Raw genomic sequence first — 23974 nt, forward strand, 5'->3', positions numbered from 1 at the left:
GTTTATTAAAGTAAGTGAAAAATAGAAAACCTCAAGCAAATAAATGGAAGTTATAAAAAAGAACCAAATGAAAATTATGAAACTGGAAAATATAATAGTCAGAAAGAAAACTAAAACCTCACTGGATGGGGTCAGTATTCAAGTGGAGATGGCAGAGGATAGAACCAGTGAACTTCAAAACATGTCAATAGGGTTTTTTCAATCTGAACCACAGAAAGAAAACCAAGTAGCTTATATCTGTATCATCAAAGTTCCAGAAGAAGAGAGTGGGAATCAAAAAGTATTTTTTAAAAATGGTTGAAACCTTCCCAAATGGCGAAAGACATAAACCTAAGATTCAAGAACCTGAGGAAAAGCCATATGGATAAACTCAAAAACATCCATGCCAAGACATATAATAACTAAATTCTGTAATGTAAAGACAATGACAAAGTCTTGAAAACAGCCAGAGAGAAATGAATATTACTGACAAGGAAATACCAATTTTTATGACAGTGATTTTCCCAAACCACATAGATAAAAAGGAAGTTACAAGGCATGTTTCAAATACCGAAAGAAAAGAACTGCCAATCATAAACTCTATATCCAGCAAAGCTATCTTTCAGGAGTAAAGAGGAAATAAGATACTCTTAGGCAAAGGAAAAGCCAGGTAATTTACTAGCAAAGCTACTACAAAATAATGGCTGTCTTCCAAACAGAAATGGTAACAAAAGAAGCCTTAGAACTCAGAACAAAAAAAAAGATGTCCTCTGGCAGACAATAACAAGCTAAAATAATTTCATAATCTTTCTCCCCTCTTACAGGTCCATTTATATAACTCTTGTTTAGATCTCCTGTCTCTAATCTTCCAGTCTTCCTCTTTCCAGGCCAATGACCAACCAGCCAGCACAGTCTCTTTTGTACCCTATTCACAAGGTTTTCATACTTATTATTTCATTGGGGGTTAATCACTTGCATTTTTTCATTGTCTTCCTTATGTGCCAATTTTGTCCAGCAACAACCATCAAATTATTGAATCTTTATATTTACCTTCTACCTTCATTTCTTAAGAACCTGACATATTACCTCTGCCAGTGTATTCTCTGCCACCAATATTCCACTCCTACTTATAGTCTGACACTTTAACAATTGTACCATTGCAGCTGGAGAGATCTTTTCTTGCTCTACTACCACCCATGATGAGGTTTTCTGAACCAGCTGCCAGAAGAGTGGCCCAGCATCAAAATCCCACGTGGGAAACTTCTTTCTCAGACCGCTCCTGGTACTAATTGTCTTAGATTGTATCCCTAGGAAGCAGGCACAGACAGAGATTAATATGCAGGGCTGTTATTGGGGAGTGGTCGAAGAAACACTTGTGGGGAGAAAAGGGCAGAGGATGCAGGTGAACAGCAAGTGATGCATTTGCAATGATCTCAAGAGGAGCTCTGGTGACGGGCTGGCCCTTCAGAGTTGTCGCTCACATAGCCAAAGGGGCAAGACTTTTGTACAATACTTCAGTCAGGTGTTGGGCAAGTCCTGCCCTCAGGAAAAGTTGTGATTTCCTACAAATAGAAATTTTCAGGATCAAGTCTATTAATGGCCATCCACAGCCAACACTCCCAGTAAATGGGGGAAAACCTCCATGTTGAATGGGCAGTCTGGGAAGTTACCATAGAATCTACTACAATCTACCTGGATAATGAACTATTTTTCTGTTCCCAGACTACATTCCAGCCTCCTAGATGCCTGATTGTGTAGCTATTTTAACAGAGTTGACTGTGTTTTTATTTCTATCCATGCTCATATGATTAACTCCCATGACTTAAGTTAAACAAGTGAGTCAAAATTGTTACTCCCTAGGTCTTTTTCACATCATATAGGTAGTTCTTGTTAAGAAACAAATAAAAATTCAAGACTTTTACATTTTAAAAAAGTTTCTGGTATCTGTGTAATTCTTACCCAAAAAGGTATACAAAATTTCCAAAGGAACTGATATCAGATTATCCCATCTACAATTTATTGGCATCAAAGAGCCAAAGGGCCAGGACTATTAATAAAAGTGTTGTTGCAAATATTTGGAGGTGGTACAGAAAATAGAATTGTAGTTAATGGATTTACTTGCTATTTTATCCCAAAAGGATTGTACCACTAAATTAACAAATTTGTCAAATGCCAGGAGAGTCAATTAACAAATTTTTGCATTTGATTTTACATCATGGGCAACCTGTAAGATTTCAGTGCATTTTGCAACTGTGTAAAGAAGATGCCTGCTTGGTTCCTTGTATTAAAAAAGTTGAATGTGTGTTTATTAATATTACAATTACAGAAAATATATCTTCATTTATTCAAAAATTGTTATAACGTACCTCCGTACTGCAGGTATTTAGCTGTTGGAATTTTCAGGGACTGAGCATATCTTTGTAATCGATGTGCAGATCATTGATCAGAACACCACTAACCAGCCCCACAGTGGCTGCCTTCACTCGCTTGTGATTGTCATCTGGTGGAATCACCTGTTATCCTGGGTTCCAGGAGCATAGATTCATTTTGCCTTTTTTTTTTTTAATTTAAGTAAATTGTATAATATCCCTCTTCTGCATCTAATATCTTTTATTTCAGCATCATGTTTGTGAGATTCTTACATATCATCCTATGTATTTCATTTAACAAATTTTAATTGATCACTTACTATGTACCTGGCAGTCCTGTAGCCTACATCTCAATTACTAATGATCATTATTGATTATTTGTAATTCCTACTAAATAAATAATTAAAAACCAGTTTAAAAGTTGAAGAAATCCCTTCACAGATACAATCTGGAAAATTAAGTTACATCTTAACTGAGCAAGTTAGCCAAAACTCATTCTGCACTTGGCTACATTTGAGATTGCAGTCACCACAAAAATGGGAACAATGTATTTGAAGTCTGCCAAGCTGAAAACAGCAGATATTCTTTACAGAAAATAGTTCCTAGCAAGATTTATTGTTTAAGTCAACAGAATTTGGAATCTCATTTGGAAACTACAATGCAGTGTCTGTTGAGTCTAGAAAACAGTGTGGAGAACAGAGGGTTGTCTATGGAGCACAAAATCACTCATTTGCCCATTACATGAATCAATAGTCATTTGAAATTGATAGCCAATCAAAGTGGTTATTTATAGAATGAAATACTTTGCACTAGATATCATAACCTATAATATTTATTAAAAACAGACTATGAATTTTTCAGTACTTTTAAAAATATTTAACTTGCAAGTTACTAGGGAAAATATATCAGCTTAATAAAAGGAAAGGGCAGAATAAGAAATGAGGTAGCTTGTTCTTCTAAATAGAGGAAAAAGTGTCTCACTGCCCCTTGTTAGAGGACACATAAGTGAAGAGTACCCTCTATCCTGTATTCAGTTATTTTCATCAAGATTGGAGACCGTAGGAGGCAGGAGAGGTTAGGGGGTAGACTCAAACTCAAAGTGATCTGAGTGTGCAATTAGATGATGTCATTCCTTCAAAACTCTGCTTGTAGGAAGGAACAATAACCTGAGAAATTTACATGATGCAAGAGGCCACTGCTCAGTATAGAAAGATCCTCTGGATATAAAGACATTTATACCCCAGGAGACAGGGAAAGGTATTAACTAGAGATGTGAAAGAAGTCAGAAAGATAGAATTGGGGATGTGAGACTGGATAGAGATAATATTCCAGAAAACTTGACTGCAATGAAAAAAAATCCTGTGGTGGGAACACCAAAATTTGAATAAAAGATAATGTGACCAAAGTACAGAGGACACTTAGCAAGTGAAATGAGGTTGGCCCAGGAGGCAGCAGCAAAAACTGTAGGCAGTTATAGACCATGTAAATGACTTTGACCTTGATTTTCAGAGCAATGGTATCCCAAAGACTTGTTGTAAACAGCAGTTATCTGATCAGATTTGCATTGTTAAAGAATGAATATAGAGAATAAATTGAAAGAAGACAAAAAGAGACAAACAAGAATATATACTTGCTGTACCTCTCTCAGGTGGTCAGGCTGTGGCAGAACATGAAAGAAATACTAAATGAGGAATTGTGAGACATGAATTCCAGGTTTTTCCCTCTAGTAAATATTTACATGGCCATGGAAATTTAATTAAGGAAAGTTTACCTGAAACTAGAAACTTCTATAGCTCATTTATTGGTACATATGAAAAGAACTTCAAATGATCACACACACACACACACACACACACACACACACACACACACACACTCAATGTTAGAAGAGTTGAAGGCTTTTTTTCCCCCAAATAATATTAATTTACCAGGTTGAAGAATTCTTTACATTTTCTTGCAATATAGTCTAGATAATGGATAGCATGTAGTTTGTCACACTGACTGAATTCTTCGAGTCATGTCAAAGAAAAAACACACAAATTCCATTTGGTTAAAGTGATGACAGCACCTCATTTAGGTATTTTCTTTAGATAGAAAAATATCTCAAGCGTAAGTGTGGTCATTCCATGGAGTAAAATATGTTATTTGAACAGGTTTTTTCCTTATAGGGTGGAATGGTGATTAATCAGTAAAAATAAAAGAGAAAGACAACATTTAAAACAAACAAACAAACAAACAAACAAACTTGTCCCAGGGCTGGAAGGAAAGCAGGCAGGGGCTGAGTAGAGTGGGGCAGAGGAGGGGGATGGGGAAATCTGCGATAGTGGCAACAATTAAAAAACTGTTGCTTAATAGTTTAGTACTTGTATAAGATAACAAAAGCATTATCAGTCAAGCAGAACAAGTTTAGTTTTAGATCTTCTCTAAAGGAAAATATGTTCTATTGTCATAGTGTAGAAATAGATTTCAGGTACATTTAAGTAACAAATGAATATTTTTGCTGTTTCTGAGAAGTGTATTTGTTTATATATGTTGCAAACCAAAAACAACCTAAACATAGACAGATATGATAATTACCACTATATTTTGCTGTAATTTATATTTTTAAAAGACTGAATGAAAGGATGAAAAGTGGAGAGGAGGAAAAATAGGCAGAGGAGGGAGAAAGAAGAAATGGAAGAAAGAAAGGAAGGAAGGAAGGAACGGAGGGAGGGAGGGAGGGAGGGAGGAAGCAAGGGAAGAAGGAAGGAAGGAAAGCAGGAAAGAAGGAAGGAAGAAAGGAAGGAGAGAAAAAGAAGAGAAGAAGAAAGGAAAGCACTAAGAAAGGGAGGGAGGAAAGAAGAAGAAACAGAAAATGAAATGTAAAGCATAAGCAAGGATCATATTTCACAACTCTAGGTCACAGTTCATAAAGTCAAAGAATACTGTGACTTTTCTGCTTTGATTCAAGTTAATAAACAACATTTAAGGAATACATACTTTTTAAAAAAACCATAATACTGCCACTATTGTCCACTGCTATTTGGTTACCTAAGGGTAACCTAAGTAAAACTCAAGTATTTAAATATAGCAGTAAACCTTTGAAGCAGAGGAGTGCTATCTTTCACTTTTGTTTTTATTTTGAAAGAAATATAAAGTTTTATTGAATATTTCTATTCTCTTTACAATAGATTTGTGGAGGTAGTCTCTGTATCTATATATATTAATAAAACATTGAAGTGTTATATAGGTCAGAGGTCATTCTATAAATTTAGATATCAACGTCAGCCTCAATTTTTTTATTGGGTATAATTGACATATATCATTCTATTTTTTTTGTACTGGTTGGGTGGCTCAGTTGGTTAGAGTATTGTCCTGATACACTAAGGTGTTGGGTTTGATCCCCAGTCAGGTCACATATAAGAAGCAACCAATGAATGCATAAACAAGTGAAACAACAAATTAGTGTTTCTCTCTGTCTTTCTCCTCTCCCCTCACCCCTCCCTACTTTCCTCTCCCTCTCTCAAATCAAAAAGTAAATTTTTTTAAATGTCATATTTGTTTCAAGTGTACAACATAATGATTTGATATATGTATTCAATGCAACATGATCACCACAACAATTCTAGGTAACATTCCTCACCACACATTGAGACAAAATTTTTTTTAGCCTCAATTCTTTTTAGATGTCATTAAACACCATTTTGGCACAGAGGAGGAAAAATATTATTGTTCGAACAGGCTTATAAAGCAATTTCTCTAGTTTACAAGAAAACTAAATATTTCTCTATTTCTCTTTAAGGTTGCCATTGTTAGTAGCTATGATGGCAAGAATATATTGTTTTCCAACAATGCATTGCAGTCTCTTAGTGGCAGACAAGGAAATTCATAAAATGGTTTTTACTGTAGTCTGACTTAGGGTATATATAACACCTTATATGTAAAGTGTTTGGGCCCAGGCCAAACAAATAAAATAATAGAAGCACTGACAGTTTTGTTTCAAAATTGGCTTAACTTGTACTTTTAGGATGTTGTACAATTTTATAAAGCTGACTGCTGGAACTACTGTCTTTTACAGAATTCTTCAAGACTGGTTTGGATAGACCAGGGAGGTGTCATGATTTCAAATGTCCTCCAGAGAGATGTACTTATGTCATGTGATACTATCTTTAATTAAAAATAAATGCAAAATCAAATCAAGAATGAAAATTGAGACTCTTCTATCACCTTACAAATGTTATGAAATACAGTCAAATTCCCAAATGTAGTACAGTCTATAAAGTTGAGTTGAACAATTCTAGTAAACTTAGGAATAGATTTTTTAAAATTATTTTTAAGAGGAAGGAAAAGTATAAAACATGAGGAACAAGCAGCCTTAGCCAGACATGGCCCTGTAAAGCATATTTTCATTAGTTACATCAGCAAGGAAACAGTAAATGGCAATGCGTTTCTCTAAACAAATTCTTAGCCAATTCATTCGGACCTTACAAAACTGGCTTTTCTTCCTGTTGAATTGTCCCCCTTTGTTTGGTCTTAGAATTATGTCATTCCTCAGAATCACTTGAAAACCAAAATGGAAGTGTATAATTAAATTATTGTTATGATTTAGGTGTGTTTAATTTTTATATGTTGGTCTGACATGGGTAATAACTTTCTGAAATAAAATGAATAATCGCTATACTTTTTATGAGTGCTAAAGGGGCTACGTCATAGGATAAATATGTTTTGGTGGATTTTCATTAAAAATTCTACTTCCAATATTACACATTTCTTAGAAATGTGTACATTTATGATATGATAACAATTCTCGGAAAGCTGTTAAAATGTATTTATGAAATCTGTAGCAGAGTTGTATAAAGTTAATCTTTCCTCATCTGTTAGCTTAATCATTGACAAAATCAAAATATCATGGCAGACACTCAATCATAAAACAATCAACCAACTGACCTACAAATCTGTAGGCAAACTGGGACTATCAAAGTTAAATATTTTTCCTGGTTTTGTAAAACAACGTAGCAATCAGTACTGAAAATCTATAAAAACTAGTTAATAAAAATAGGTTAAAAAGTTAAAATATATGACATAAATTATAAGCCAAGTGGAATTCCTTTGTGCACTTTTAAGTGGACAAGGAAATCAGGGAAGGAATGAGAGGTCAGTTGGAAAGTGAAAGAAAAAATAAGGTCCATTCATACTGCAAAATGCGTAAGTGCACACACAGAGCAGACAGGAAAAAAATAGTATGCTCAGTAAATGAGCCTACATAATGCACTTAAGGATGTACATATGCTAATTTATTTTTTCATAAATCTCATGACATAAGTTCTCCTTAATCCCCATTTTACAGATAAGAAAATTAAAATCAGGAAGATATCTAATTTGCCAGAGATCATGCAATTAGTAAGCAAACAGATGTATCTGGCTCAAATTGGTGTGATGTTTCTCCCACATGAGCTTCTGATTGATGTACTTCTGTTTGGAAAGTCTCTGAACAATATCTTAGTTCACCTGAGCTGGTATAGAGAGTCACTGTGGTTAATTCCAGATACAAAATATTTTATCAGAAAATGGCTATAGTCTTTGGCAACTGCCTCACATACTGTTTAACAGAGAATTAGAAAATAAAAAACTCCAGGGAACAGTTTTCCTCCCTTTCTCCCTCCCTCCCTTCTTCTTTCTGTTTCATTTTTTCTTTTTTCCTTTTATATTTAGACTTCAAAAATAGAGAGAGTATCCCAAAGATGAGTTTCCAATGGATTTTTCTAAATGAATACCAGTGTCTTTATGCAAAATTACACCCTGTGATCTTTTTTCCAGTTGATACACACATACATTAGTCTCTTTGAGCTTTAAAACAAACTTAAATAACCAAAGCAAAATGAATGTGTTCTTTCTCCACACCTGGAAGTTGGCCTAGAGACACAAGGGAGGAATCCTTATTCTGGGGGTTAGGGAGAGACAGCAGACACAGGAAAGTGGAGTAGAGAGAGTCTGGTGTTATCTTAGCTCCTCTTCAGTTCTTGTAAGCCATTCCAGTATCTATATTGAGAAACGGGAAACTCAATTCAAATTTCACTCAGCTCCACTAAAAGTAACTGCTGGTTGGTACAGACCTTAACCCTGCTTCTGGCCTGCTAGAGAAAGGCTGTCAGCTGGCTCACTTCGTAGAACACATGCTTATGGTTTGCACCTTGGCTAGGGCTATACGCAAGATGGACAAGATATCTAGCCTGGTGGCTTGACAGAGTGCTCCATTATTGGCATAGGTCTGCTCTACCAGCCACAAGTTGGATGAAAAATACCTTTTACAGTTAGGACAATTGAAGAACAAGACAAAAAACTGCAGAAAAACAGAACATCAAAAGCAAAGAGAAACTTCACGGGAGCCGCGCCCTCTCAGAGCCCATGTGGCCAAGATAAACCTTATTAGAGAAAGATGGGAGGCCAGTAAGAGGGGGTGCGGACTCCAGCAGCTGTAAACAGGTGGCTCTGCCAGGAGGGAATCATTTTCTAAGGCTGCAGAAAAGAAGATTCAAGCTGGGCGACCGTGGGGACATGGAATGAGGTATCTTGTACCGTGGAACAGAGCTGTTTGCTTAAAGGAACACTATTTTGGGTTTCATTTTTTGTCTGTATATTTCACAGTGCTGGTAATTAAGTGAGAATGCAATACATACCTAGCTTACCTTCTAGAACAGAGGCCAGTCTTGTAAAAATAAACATGATTCCTTTTCTACCTGTTACGGCTTCCTTTTTCATTACTTCCTATAAATTACTTCAGTTATTATTTACAAGTAGTGAACTTTATCTTTTCAGACACATTTAACTGTAAAGGATAACATGAGAATCTTTTCTGAAAAACTGCATATTCTTCTTCACAATTTGGGGGATTTACAATGGACATTCATTATCACGTGTCCCAGGCTATAATAACAGCATTAGAGACATTAACTTATCCAGGATAATATATTCCTTTCCTGTCATACTTATTTCACTTGGAAGATTTTTTATTTACTTCATATAAAGATAAATATCTCTTTCAAAACTTATTTAAAAGAAACCAATTTAATTGGAGTATCTTTTAACAATGTTATAACTATGAAAACCTACATACTTTGTATTTATTTATTAAAATAATATATACATTGTCCTAGGCTTTGGGAATGCAAAGGAGAACAAAGTAGTGAAAAACTCTAAGTGGACAGACAATAAATAGTCAATCATAGTTTACATTTTATAAAGAAAAAAATAAAATCAAGAGTGCATCTTTAAGTGGAACCTAATGTAAACAGAGTGAACAGAGACAACATTTCAGAAAAGGTGGGATGTCAGCGCTGCCTGAAGGGCGAGAATGACTCTAAGGGGAGTGAGGGAGGAGCGTTCCAGGCGGCAGGGACAGGCTGTGCAAAGCCCAGGGACGAGAGGGCACATGGCCAGTACATGGAGAGCGAACTTGAACAACAATAAAAAAAAGAAAGTATGTTAAGATTTCAGCAACAACTTAAAAACCAGGGTAAAATGTTTCATTTGCAAAAAAAGACAGGAAATGAGAACAATTAACACAGAGCTAAAGAAAGAAATGAAAATCACAAAATATGCATGTAGAAATAAATACAGATATATCATTGATTGAAATAAACTGAGTAGAATAAGCTCACCATTATCTGAGAGAGGAGGCCAGAACCACAGAAAGGAAACAGTGTTCTATAAATGGGGCCGGGACAGTTATTCATGTGATAAATTGAATTGGATCCAGACATACAAGATACACATACAAAAACCCAATTCAAGGTACATTAAACTAAAAGTACATGTCAAAACTTTAAAATGTTTTTACAAGAAAACTATTAGAATTAATAACTGATTTCAGTAAGGTAACAGAACACACTTGTGTTTCCATATACCAGTTATAAACAATAAAAACCCCCCATAAAACTTAAAATAATGTGTAAGGGAATAGCTCTGTTATCTTAGGAGAAGTAAATGTTAATTAAACAAATATGAATAACTAAAACAAGAGAGATAAAGATAAAAAAGTATGACTTTTAAAAATTTCACTCATAAAAACAGGGAATATCTAAGTGAAAATAAGAGCCAAACACTAAGAAAAATTATAATTAAAAAAATAATAAGCAAAAATTTTTCTCCAAAATTTGTAAAGAACTATGAACCAATAAGATAAAAAGTAAGCTATTAAGAAGAGAGTAAAGGTTATTTATGTAATTGTTAGAGGAAGAAATCCAATTGTGTGTATGTGTTTATTTGAGAATATGTTAGAGTTTATCGGTAATCAAAAAACAAAAACCATCATAAGAAAAAAAATCACTTGATACCCTCCATAAAATTGGCAAAATTAAAAATCCTCTCTCTCTCCTTTTCCCCTTTTCCCCTCTCTTTCTCTTGACTTCTCTCTCTGTCTCTCTCTTCTCTCTCACACACAAACACACACACAATAAATGTTGACAACAAAGAACAGCAGAGTATCTTACACATGCCGCAATGAGAGGCATACCTACTTTCAATTCTCTCTCTTTCCATATAATGAAGTCAAATATAGCGACAAAAATGCTTGTTGAAGCATTGCAATCAGAACAAAATATCCATTAAAAGATGAATAAATAAATAAATTGTGGAGGAGTATGTTCAGCACATCAATTTATTTGATCATGTTTTCTATCTTGAGCTGGGCACTGAATGTATAGGTAAGTGTTCATTATATGTTCTTTATCATTTTTAGAACACTAAACTATGTATAATCATCTTAAAGTGAAAAAAGAGTGTTATGTTAGATAAGGAGGAACAGAAGTTTTGAGTTTGAATCCCTGTTTCTTATTTATAGCTTATATAAGCTTGAGAAAAAATCACTTAACTTCTGTATACTTGTTTATTTCCAGTGATGCTTGTTTATAATTATACCTGTTATAAATATTCCCAGATTTTTTGCCCTGGCTGGTGTGGCTCAGTGGATTGAGTGACAGTCTGTGAACCAAAGGGTCGCTGGGTTGATTCCCAGTCAGGGCACATAGCTGGGTTGCAGGCCAGGTCCCCAGTAGGGGGTGTTCGAGAGGCAACCACACACTGATGTTTCTCTCCCTCTCTTTATCCCTCCTTTCCCCTCTGTGTAAAAATAAATAAATAAAATATTTTAATAAATAAATATTCCTACAATTTTCAGGCTAAACAAAAAAAAAACACATATAAAAGTGTTTTGTAAGTTAAAAAACAATTAGTTTTATTATAATCATATATAGTTACTATTGTAGTTGTAATAATAATAATTATTATTATTAGCAAGTAATTTACACTGTCTGAATTTTTTGAAAATGAGAGTTTGAACCAAATGAGCATTAAGGTACCTCTGCATTTAACATTCTAAAATTGATTTATAACTAGAATTAAATATTAGGAAAGAAAAGGATGCTTATTGGTTTGGACAATGAAATAGTAAGTAATGGTCATAATTTATGAGTTATGATGAAAGTTTAAAAAAATAAAAATAACACATTTAATACTATGCAGGGCTAAAATTATTTTTTTCAATAGCTATTGTTATGAGTTTAAGTCACTTTATATTGAAAAAATAAATCAAGAAAGCTTGGAATAAATTGGCCAAATTCTCTAAGTGAACACAAGAGGAGGTATTTAAAAGTAATACTAGATGACATAAAAGATGATTAATAAATTTTAACAGAACCACTTATTTAGTGATGACAGAACTGGGAATATTAACACATTAGATGAAACAATATTCTGAATCCAAGTGTTAACAACTGAAAACCTAACTAGATTTTTCCCATCACAATCAGAAATGGAAAATATCAAACAAAAAACAACTCTTCTGACCCATTCATAAAAATCAATATTCACCTTCAATGGGTTCTGGAGCCTAAAAATAAAAAACTTAATGGCAATGTGAGTTCTCTAAACAGTCTATCAAACTATACTATAATAAAGCCCTGCTTTTCAAAATTTGTTCAAAGCTGACCAGCTCTGGACTTTATTCCCTATTATATGATAATCCTAAGATTAAAAACTCAACCAACCAGAAATCAGAGACAAAGTACTTAAAAGTAAGGGTTCCAGAGTAAGCCTATCTGAAATCAAACCCCGTCTCCACTATTTCCTGGCTATATGACTTCACTTTCTTCTTCTGTAAACTATGAATACTAACAGCAAAATTTCTCATATGGATTTCTGCAGAATTGGATGAGCAATAGATGTCACATGCTTACAGCAATCGTTGGCCTCAGCTATCTCTTTAACCTCTCAGCTGCAACTGTGTTGGTGGGGAAATGTATGGGAGTGTTTGAGAATTTTGCTTTAAATAACCTTAAGAAGTCAGAATGCTCTATTTTCTGTTTATATATCTTACACTTGCCTTCCTAGGACTCTGAATTATAAAGGTTATTGGTTACAAAATTTGGCAGGTTTATTAGGGAGCTGATTCTGTGGCTTAAATTTCCAGTAACTTGGTCTTAGAATATTTTTCTACAATTTGTAAATGATTTTTTATTTATTTTTACTTTTATGTTCCTATATTCACTAATCTTTTCAAGAAACTTTTTTATGATCTGGTTTGGAATTTTTTTTCTTTAGGCACTCAAGATTCTATTTATCTTTGTCGAATAGCCTACTTTTATCTCTTCTCTTATTTCAAAGTCCTTTAGCTAATTTCTCAGTGCTTATACCATTATTTTAAAGGTATTAGTAATGTTTATGTTGAAAAATAAAGTTTTTTTTCCTATTAAGATGTAAAAGAAAATGAAACACTCAGAAACATTGTAAGGGGATGCCAAATATAATGTTATTCAACCACACCCAACCAAATTCCCCAAATTTTTGTTTATTATCGTCATACAATTTTAGAATCAGAGCTTTTAATTCTCAAAGGCACAATAGCAATCATCTGATGTAAACTCTTTACTTTTACATAAGAATTTCAGGCCCTGCATTAGTCAGATAAATTAATCAAGTGAACAGTTGACTAAATCTATTGACTAAATTCTGAGTTATTTCACAAAACACACCAGTAATTTAATCACATGACTAAAATGCCAAATTACAGATCATTTTACTTAAAATCCAATATGTCCTCAATGATATATTTTTTCTATCCAAGATTTTTGCCTATGAATTATATGAATTTAATACTTAATATATTTAAAAAGATACTCAAAAGTTTACTTTCAAGTAATATTAAATCCAATTTAGGCCAAATTTTTTTTATATAGACTCAAATTAAAATTCTGATCAGAAAATCATATACATCTCATCTATTTGAGTTGACATATATGTAAGTCACAAACAACACATAATCATCTCTATCAGAAATCTTTGACTACTGGCTCTAAGTTCTTGAAGTAATGTCAATATCTGTGTTTTTGAAAGTTTTGAGCACCATAGGTAGCTTTACACCTCCTGACACACCTTCCTAGGCACATTCTAGGCACTCAGTTCTCTTTGATATAGATTAAAGATCGATAATTCATTGATATTGTGATTGGTGTTGGTGGTGATGAGGGTGGCAGTGATGGTGGTGATGTTGATGATGGTATGAAGGAAGAAAAAGTTCTTTCTTTTCTCACTTACCATTAGAAGTGCCAGACATGTTCCCTCAGAACTCTGCAAGTTCCAACATGGCATCAACACCTACGGATGAGGGTTCGATCTCTGCTTTGCTCTGGCGTTCTCTTGCATTGTGAAGTGGCTTATCCAGGCTCATCTTTCAGTCTGAGGTAAATGACCTTCCATAGAGAAGTCTGCTCTAAATAAAAGTAAAGTAAAATAGCAAAACCTCTCTTCCCATTGACTCTCTGTCTTATTAGTCCAGTTTAGTTCATTCATACTGCTCAAAACAACCTAAAATCTTATTTATTTGATTATATTCTTATTTATTGTCAGTTTCATCCAACAGAAGACATGAAATCAGGTCCTTTTCTGTTTTATTTTCCATTATATTAATCAACTTTCTGGTTATAATTTAGCTTTTTACTTACCTTCAATTGCAGTAAAAGAAAATTCTGGCCATGGCAATATGTTCTGAGAATAATACAAATATTCCTGTAAAAATATAGCACGCTGGTATATGCTCTTCTCAGGTCATTCTCTCTCAGTGGAAAGCAAAGATCAATGATGGGACCTGTGAAGCTGGGACATGGTTTCTGAGTTTTCATGACCTTTCAGGAACAAACAGTTTCTATTCTTGCCTATTCTCATTTTTGTTCTCACTATGAGATTAATAGAACATTTATAAGAGATCTTCCATATGTCTCCTACCGCAACTTCACTGCACTTCACAGGGACTGGTGGTGTAAAAGTCTTTCCTCCTTTCTAGAAAGCACCTTCCACAAATTTCCCAGAACCTGTACAATAAAATAATACATAAAAAGCCATGTGTTAATAAATGGATGAATAGACACACAGAAGTGGAACGATGGAGAGAATCAGCCGAATATTCACTTTTTGGAGGCCATACTAGTGAAAGATAATAAGCTAAGCCCAAGAACAAGAAAAGGGAATCTCTAGCTGAAATGTCATTGAAGTAGTTAGGGGCATAACACCTATTGGGTACAAGTTTTGAAAGGTGAATTATGCTGTGAATATGAAAGTGACATTTCAGGGAAAGGATCCTCATGAAGGGGGATTCTGTAATGGACGCCAAGGTGAAATGAGCCATCTGGTGGGTGGAGAGTCAGCAGCCCCACCCACCAAGAAACTGGAGCGGAAAGCATCCACGAAAAGGAGGAAAGGGAGATAATTCTGGAAAAGCAGATTATTGAAAGAAAAGGTCCGATAGCAATTCCAAAGAGTAGAATAAAAAGGCTTACAAAAAGATGTTTCCATTTAGAGAAAATAGAATTTGTAAACAATGAGGAAATGGCTTAAATTTCTAAGAGTTCAAACGAGAGCTTGATGAAGCAGTTAGTTTTAAAATGTAATATTTTTCTTTTAAAAAAATTGTTCAATGCTACTGAGGGGATATATTTTTGTATTTTTTCATGGTTTTACATAGAGGACTGGTCTTGTTAAAAAAAAAAAAGGGAGAATCAAGATGGTGGAAGAGTGAGTGGAAGTCACACGGACCTCCTCCCAGGACCAACCTCAAATTACAACTAAATTGTGGAGAAATCACCTGGAACAAACAACCGAACAAGAGCGAGAGAGGAGCCTTGTAACCACCATGACAGAAGAATCAGCTTTAGCGCAATCTAATTGGTAAGGAGAGCAGTAGAGACTCCAGAAGGTAGGCGGGGTGCCCATGGGTGGCAGCACCAGAAAGATATTGAAATGGCCAATTGGATCCCCCTGAGAAGAGCGGGGTCTAAATCAAAAGCAGGGATCTCCAGCCTACAGCACCAGAGCCCAAAAATTACACAGATGACAGCCAGTTGCAAAAAGCAGCAGGGTTATCTCTGCCAGAGACAGGCACCTGGTGATGCAAAGAGCCGTTCAAAGGGCCAACACATAAATTTTCATTTGCAGCCACTTACCCTGGTCTCTGGCAAAGGCAGGGATAGAGTGGGCTAGAGATGCAGGAGGAGAGACTGGGGAAGGAGGCTTCAGGGAGAGAACTGAGAGAGTAGCCAGTGGGATCTCAGTGCTGACTCATCACCCATATGGAAGCAGCCATCTTGCTCAGGTCCCTGAGTGGCAGCACCTTGAGAGGAAACAATAACCCCACCCCCAGGAAAGACTGTGCCCCACTCTGAGCTATCTAAGCCAGCCTGCTGAGTGCAGAGTGACAAGTTTAACAGCTGAAGGAGACAGCCACAGACAATAGATTCCCGAAAGTGTCCAACAGACTGCCTAAGGTCAGACAGGAACAAGATCTGACATCATCAGATGCAGATCCAGAAAGTAAAAACAACAGTCTCCTACCATAGAAGTTCACACCACAAAGTCAGGAAATCAAGACAGATCAACTTAAGAAGCAGAAGCAAAAAAGGAGTCTTACAAATAATGGGAAGACAAATAAATACCCTTCACTTGAAGGGAAAGGAGGAATCCCCAGAAAGAGACCTAAATGAAAGAGAGGCAAGTAAACTATCAGATATTGAGTTCAAAACAATGGTTCTAAGGAAGCTCAATGAGCTCAGTGAGCTCAGAGAGAATTACAAAAAACTACAGGGAATCTGCAAGGAACTTACTGCAAACTATATCAGCATGAAAAAGGACATAGAAACTATCAATAAGAGACAAGAGTAAGTGAAGAATACAATTTCTGAATTAAAGAACACAGTAGAAGGAATCAAAAGCAGGCTAGATGAAGCCAAGGATCAAATCAGCGAGCTGGAGGATAAGGTAGAAAAAAGTTCCCAGAAGGAGCAAGAAAATGAAAAAAGACTCAAAAAGAATGAAGAGGCATTGAGGGAAATGCAGGACAACCTGAAACGTAATAATATCCATATAATAGGGATACCAGAAGGAGAAGAGGATGAGGAAGAAAGAGAACCTGTTTGAAAAAGTAATGATGGAAAACTTCCCCAATTTGAGGAGAGAAAAAGTCACATAAGTCCAGGAAACACAGAGGGTCCCATCAAGAGGAACCCTGTGAGACCTACTTTAAGACACATCATAATTCAAATGGGAAATATCAAAGACAAACAGAGAATCCTAAAGGCAGCAAGGAAGAAAGAGGTAATAACATATAAGGGAGCCCCGATATGGCTAGCAGCTGACTTCTCAGCAGAAATACTGAAAGCCAGAAGGGAATGGCAAGAAATATTCCAAGTAATGAAAATCAAAGGCTTGCAACCAAGATTGCCCTACCTAGCAAGCCTCTCAATTAAAATGGAAGGCAAAATAAAGAGTTTCCCAAACAGAAGAAGGCTAAAAGAATACACTCCACCAAACCAGCACTGTAAAATATGCTAAAGGGACTGCTTTAAGATGAGGAAAAAAAGTCTATGAATACCCAGTTTCTTTGTTGTCAATATTAGATATTACCAATATTTTAAATACGTATTAATCTGATTGTGACAATGATGCGGTATTTTAATTGTTCCTGTATTATTTGTTGAAACTTAACCTGTTTTTGTATATTTCTTGCCTATTTCTATTAGTTTTAAAAAGCTTTAAATGAGTTTTTGGTATTCTTTATCCATTTATTGATTAAAGGTTTGTAGAATTTTTTTAGATGTCAAATACTTTCCCATTTTATTACTTGTCCTTTAACTTTTTTTATATGTATATTACTATATAGTCTTAAATGTTTAATATAGTCATATTGTCAATATTTTATTTTGTAGCTTCTGGGTTTGAATATTTTTACTTCGGGGTAAGAAAAATATTAGTTTGTATTTTCTCCTAAAACTCCTAGATTCTACACATTGATTTTTAACTCACCTGAAAATTTCTTGTATAGTGTGTGAGATAGAGCTCTATATTTATTTTATTTCAAGTAATTGTGGTTCATGCACCTTATTTGTTGAATGAGCCTTATTTTCCCCATTGATTTGAAATATCAATTTAATCATATATTATATTGTTAAAGATATATGTTTGTTTCTAGAATGCTCATTATATTTCATTGATCTACTTGATTATTTATGTGTCATGTTGTTTTAATTGCTGAGACTTTATAATGGTTTTAAATGTTTTAATATTTTATAATTGACTTTGACATTTAAAAAAATCAATCTGCATTTAAGAAAGAAAGAAAGAAAGAAAGAAAGAAAGAAAGAAAGAAAGAAAGAAAGAAAGAAAGAAAGAAAGATGGAACTCCTGCCTTTTTCAACAACATGGATGGAGCTGGAGAATATTATGCTAAGTAAAATAAGCCAGTTGGTGAGAGACAAATACCACATGATCTCACCTATAAGTGGAATCTATTCAACAAAATAAACTAACGAACAAAATAAACCACAGGCAGGGAAATATGAGCAGACTGAAAGTGACCAGAGGAGATGGGGAAAGAGGACAATGGTGGAAAGGAGGGGAAGTGACTAGAGAAAGAACATGTATGAATGACCCCTGGACATGGACAACAGAGTGGGAATTGACTGTAGGGGGTTGGGGTGGGATGGGGGAGAGGGTAAAGGGGGAAAAATTGAGACAACTATAACAGAATAAACATGATTTAAAAATATAAAAATAAAAAAAAATTTGAAAAGTAAAAATAAATAAATATATAGTGTAAAAAGGTATTAGTGGGAAGGAAGGAAAAGACTGACTAGTGATTAATAGTCAATTTGAAAAAAGCAATTAGTGGAGTTTGAAATTTTAAATGGACAACAGTTAATTGTTTTCCATCACTATCATATTTGAAACTCGCATTTAGAACTTCCAGCAAAGATGGAGGTTTAGGTAGATTTGCTTCATTTCCTCACACAACCAAAAAGAGAGACAACAACACATTTAAACACAAAAGAACAATCAGAACTACCAGAAAGTTGAAGTGTATGTAAGTCTGAAAACTAAGGAGTTAAAGAAACATTCATCGAGACTAGTAGGAGGGATGGAGATGGGAGGCCAGGGTCTGGGCAATGATGCATACAAGGCAGAAGCTGGGGGAGGGGGTGATCCCACATTCCCGTGCAGATAAGCTTGGAGGAACAACTGGGGAGTGAGACAGACCATACAAACCAGGGTTCCAGTGTGGGAAACTAAAGCCTCAAGAGCTCTGGTTGTAAAAACCTGTAGGGGTTCTCGTGGCAGGAGAAACTCCCAGCCTCACAGGAGAGTCTGTTGGAGAGACCCACAGGGTCCTGGAGTGTACACAAGCTCACCTACCTGGAAAGCAATACCTGAAAGGGCACAGTCCACTTGTGGGATGCAAAAGAAGTGACTCAAAGTGGTATGAGAGCTGAGAAAGTGGCATAATTCCCTCCCCTCCATACAGCACCATAATGCAGTGAAGTGGGTTACCCTACCCTGGTGAATACCTAAAGGCTCCACCCCTTCCAACATAACAGGGGCGCCAAGACATAGAAATATGGCCCAAATGAAAGGATAGATCAAAATTCCAGAAAAAGAACTAAGCTAGGGGCATAGCTAACCTCTCAGATGCAGAGTTCAGCACACTGGTAATCAGGATGCTCACAGAAATGATTGAGTATGGTCACAAAATAGAGGAAGTGAAGACAATGCAAAGTGAAATAAAGAAAAATATACAGGGACTAACAGTGAAGGGAAAGAAACTAGCACTCAAATAAAAGTCTTGGAACAGAAGGAAGAAATAAACATTCAACTGGAACAGAATGAAGAAACAAGAATTCAAAAAAATGAGGAGAGGCTTAGGAAACTCCAGGACAACTTTAAAATTCAATTTGAATCATAGGGGTGCCAGAAGAAAAAGAGGAAGAACAAGAAATCAAAACTTTATTTGAAAAAAAGTAATGAAGGAAAACTTCCTCAATCTGGCAAAGGAAGTAGGCACCCAAGTCCAGGAAGCTCAGAGAGTCCCAAAGAAGCTGGATCCAAGGAGAAACACACCAAGACACATAATAATTAAATTATTTAAGATTAAAATTAAGGAGAGAATCTTAAAAGCAGCAAGAGAAAAGAAGACAGTTACCTGTAAAGGAGTTCCCATGAGACTATCAGCTAATTTCTCAAAAGAAACCTTATAGCCAAGAAGGGGCTGGAAAGAAGTATTCAAAGTCAAGAAAAGCAAGGACCTGCAACCTAGATTATTCTCTCCAGCAAAACTATCATTTAGAATAGAAGGGCAGATAAAGTGCTTCCCAGATATGGTCAAGTTAAAGGAGTTCACCAAGCTCTCATTATATGAAATGCTAAAGGGACTTACCTAGGAAAAAGAAGATGAAAAACTACAAACAGTAAAATGAACAACGAACTCACAACTATCAACAACTGAACCTAAACAAACAAACTGACTAAGCAAACAATTAGAACAGAAACAGAAGAATCACAGAAATGGAGATCACATGGAGGGTTATCCGTGGGGATAGGGAGAGGGGGAGATGGGGGAAAAGGTACAGGAAATAAGAAGCATAATTCATAGGCACAAAATAAACAGGAGGAGGTTAAGAATAGTATAAGAAACGCAGAAGACAAAGAACTTGTATGTACCACCCATGGACATGAACTAAGGTCGGGGAGGGGAATGCTGGAAGGTGGGGGTGTAGGGCGGAGGGGGTAATGGGTGAAAAAAAATAGGGCAACTGTAATGGCATGATCAATAACATATACTTAATAAAAGAAATCTATAAAGGTATTGCTAAGTATTTGAAAATTAAGAAACAATAGACTTTAACAATTTTTTTAATTTTGTTTTTTAAATCCATTAAACCCATAATGTCATGGCCACTCAACAAGAGACAACTGACATAGCAAGACTTCAGTTAGGGTGCTGAGCATACATGGATTTTCCACTGCCTATAGCAAACAAACAAACACAAAATCCACAATTTAAAAGGAAAGAAACTTTACAATAAACTCTGTTGTTTTTTCCACTATAAAAACCATGATTTTTTGCTTTTTACCACTGGCCAGAAATCAGATTCTTTTCTAACTAGTGATAAAACTCCTTTTGGAATGGACGCATTGTAAATTGTGATGTCCTACTGCTGACAGTAGAGGTTTTTTTTTATAAAGATCAGTTTTTGTACACACATGAAATAATATCGGGGCATGAGAAAGATTTGTAAGCTCAAAGCCCTATTCATTTCTATGGAAGAGCTGGATCATATTTATGCTAATGAAAAATTCCTTCCATTTGGAGAGAAAAACTCAAAGAATGTGCTTTCTGAACAAAAGAAAAAAATAAAAATAATTACTACCACAGTTTATCAATTTCTTTTATCTGTTGATAAACGAATCACTGTTTGTTACTTTTAGCAGGCATTTAGCAGGCATCCGAGGTTTGAGTTATCTGAGAAGGAAAATTCCATGACCTTAGACAAAGCTGAGTAATAAAAATAAGAGACAGAGAAGTTGCTTCCCAAATGGAGAGACTAAAGTAAAAGTAAGACAGCAACAATTATTCTCTATGTCATTCATTACAAACAGTATTTTGCTAACCAGTTAAAGTGAATCCTTACTAAAGAAAAAAAATTACAGAATACACCAAAACTCATCACTGAATAATCAGAAAGGGTTGAGGTGCAAGTAGAAAGCAGTATGCTACAAAATTTGGCAGATATTATTGTTTTTGTTGTTTTCAAATCATTGTTAAAACAATATTTCAGTTACAGCTTTCATGAGGCATAAAAATATTCTTTTCAAAAAGTAACATTTGAAAGTTCTTTCTATATAAATAATGCTGGTATGATGCCATATGAAAATAATTTTACAAAATTAAAGTTAAGAAGAAGAATCAAAGTCTAATGGGTTTTTTCATTAGGTGGTTAAAATTTTTAAAAATAGAGGTTAACCAAGGCAGGAGAGAATTACTTTTAAAAGCAGAATGTGTGACTGAAGTCAAAGAACACAAAGGGACTATAGTTTGCATAGCCCAATTGTCTACCCAGCACGGAATGTGCTCTTGATCAACGTTTAAATGTGCATCACTGTCGCCTAAGGATGCTTTTAAAATGTACACTGTCAAAATACAAGTCTTGAGTTGGGCCCGAGACTCTGCATTTCTAACAAGCTCTTGGGTCATACCAATGATGCTCTTCTGTGGACCCCAGGATATGCAAGAATTGTCTAACTGGTCTATCGTGAACATTTTCCATAGCATGGACTCATTACTTCAGGAAGAGGCTATTTCAATGGGGCAAACTGTTTTCCTTTCATTAAGTCAAAATTTGCCCTTCAGTCAATTCCATCCATTGATCCTGGTTCTAGCCTTCAGAATCAGAACTACATTTATTGACTTGGGAGAGAGAGGAAGGGAGGAACAGGGGAGAGAGAGAAAGAGATACATTGATTCCTTGTTCTGCTTATTTATGAATTCATTCGTTGATATTCTTGCATGTGCAGTGACTAGGGATGAACCTGGAACCTTGGCATATCAGGCCAACGCTTAAACCACCCTGGCCAGGACTAAGTCTAGTTTCTCTTCTACCTGAACTATTAAACTCAAAAAATGTATCCCCTTGAGTCTCTTCTTTGTATTACTGTATTACTCTAATACAGTAATGGTTTTGAGTGCTTCCTGCCATCTTGTTTGCTCTCTACTGGATATGGTTCAAGGTACAGCATAATGTTCATCTAAAACTGAGTCGCTCATACATGACCACAAAACTCCAGTTCATATTGGCCTGATGGTTATTATGGTTCTATTTATGATCCTCTGTTTCTATAAGACAGGTTGAATATGTCTACATTTGTGTAAAATTCATGGTCTCAGCCCAAAACTACACTGCGCATGTTTAAAATTCCCTGAGAAACAGCTCTCACTTAAATGAAAATGATTAAACAGCTAAACGAATAATTAAACAGCTAACCTTTTTTTTTTTTTTTTTTTTTTTGGCACGGTGAACTCTCAGGAAAATTTTCTCACTGACATCATCACCTAGTTCACAAGCTCATTCTCTCCCTCTCCCTGTCATTACTCTCACACTGAGGCCTCACTAGTCTTAAAACGATTGCACCCCAGTGACCTTCATCTCTGCTCCAAGTCAACCTTTTATTGCCCTGTCCACACCCTGGTTGTGTCATCCCTTGAAACTGCTTCTCTTCACGTTCTGAGACTCTAACCACTGCTTCAGCCTCGATACCACAGGCTGCTCCAAGGTGCACAGATCTAATTCATGTCTTTATTATGACCCTCATGCCCTCGATCTCTCCGTGTTGGTGCAGACCATTATGTCCCCATGATTTCGTTTTCTTTCAACCCAGCTTGCAACTTCCTGTTAAACCATTTTGAGACGGTGCTTGCAGTGTACTTGTAATTCTTCCCACAGAGTCCACATTTATTTTCCCCCATTCTAGCTCTGGAGTGTCTTTATCTGTTTTCTTCACTCCTGTCTGTACAAAGGTGAATGGCTGGGGGAGGTGGGGGGAAGTCTGTAAATGACTGATTTCATTAGAAATGCAAGTGATCTAAACTTCGTTTTGATTCTATATTTCACTCCCTCTAGCAACAAATCCCAACCTTCTTCAACATCTTGGTGTTTCCAACCCTCCCTGGGATCATAAATTTCAGCAGATGAATGGATGATCTCACTGACAATTCACTGAAATGTCAAGCCCACCCGGCACACGATCTCTTGGCCTCCCTGATCTCCTAAGGCTGTCTTTGTGTTATTGCATGCTTTTCTTCCTTTAACCCAACCTCCTCTAAGGAAGGCTCTCCCTTTTTATAAATGCGAAGCTTAAAATGGCTACATATTTCTATTTAACACTTTCCTGCCTAGAAACAATGTACTGTTCCATTAATTATACATTCTGCCATGATTTTCGGTCTCCATACTAGATTTATACTCTACTCATAAACATGCTCATATTTTTATATCCTCTTTAAACTAGTTGTCTTTGTAAACCCTTGCAATTTGATTCTCCTTCATCATTTTCCAAACTACCGTTTCACCCACTGAAACTAATGTATTGGACATCACTTCCAATTAAGTTTAATTTCCATGCTTGCTTTTCTAGTGTTATTAACAGAAAAAGAAGAACCATGAGTTGTTAGTTTCTTGCTTAAATTATTTTCTGTCTTCTCTGTTGAAATCCTCAAATATCACACCTCTGATGCTTCCTTTGTACAATGGAGATGATAGCTGTCTACTTCTACCCAC

The sequence above is a fragment of the Pteronotus mesoamericanus genome, unplaced genomic scaffold, assembly GCF_021234165.1.
Source record: "Pteronotus mesoamericanus isolate MK-2021 breed Mesoamerican mustached bat unplaced genomic scaffold, CSHL_Meso_final contig_116, whole genome shotgun sequence".
NCBI lineage: Eukaryota > Metazoa > Chordata > Mammalia > Chiroptera > Mormoopidae > Pteronotus > Pteronotus mesoamericanus.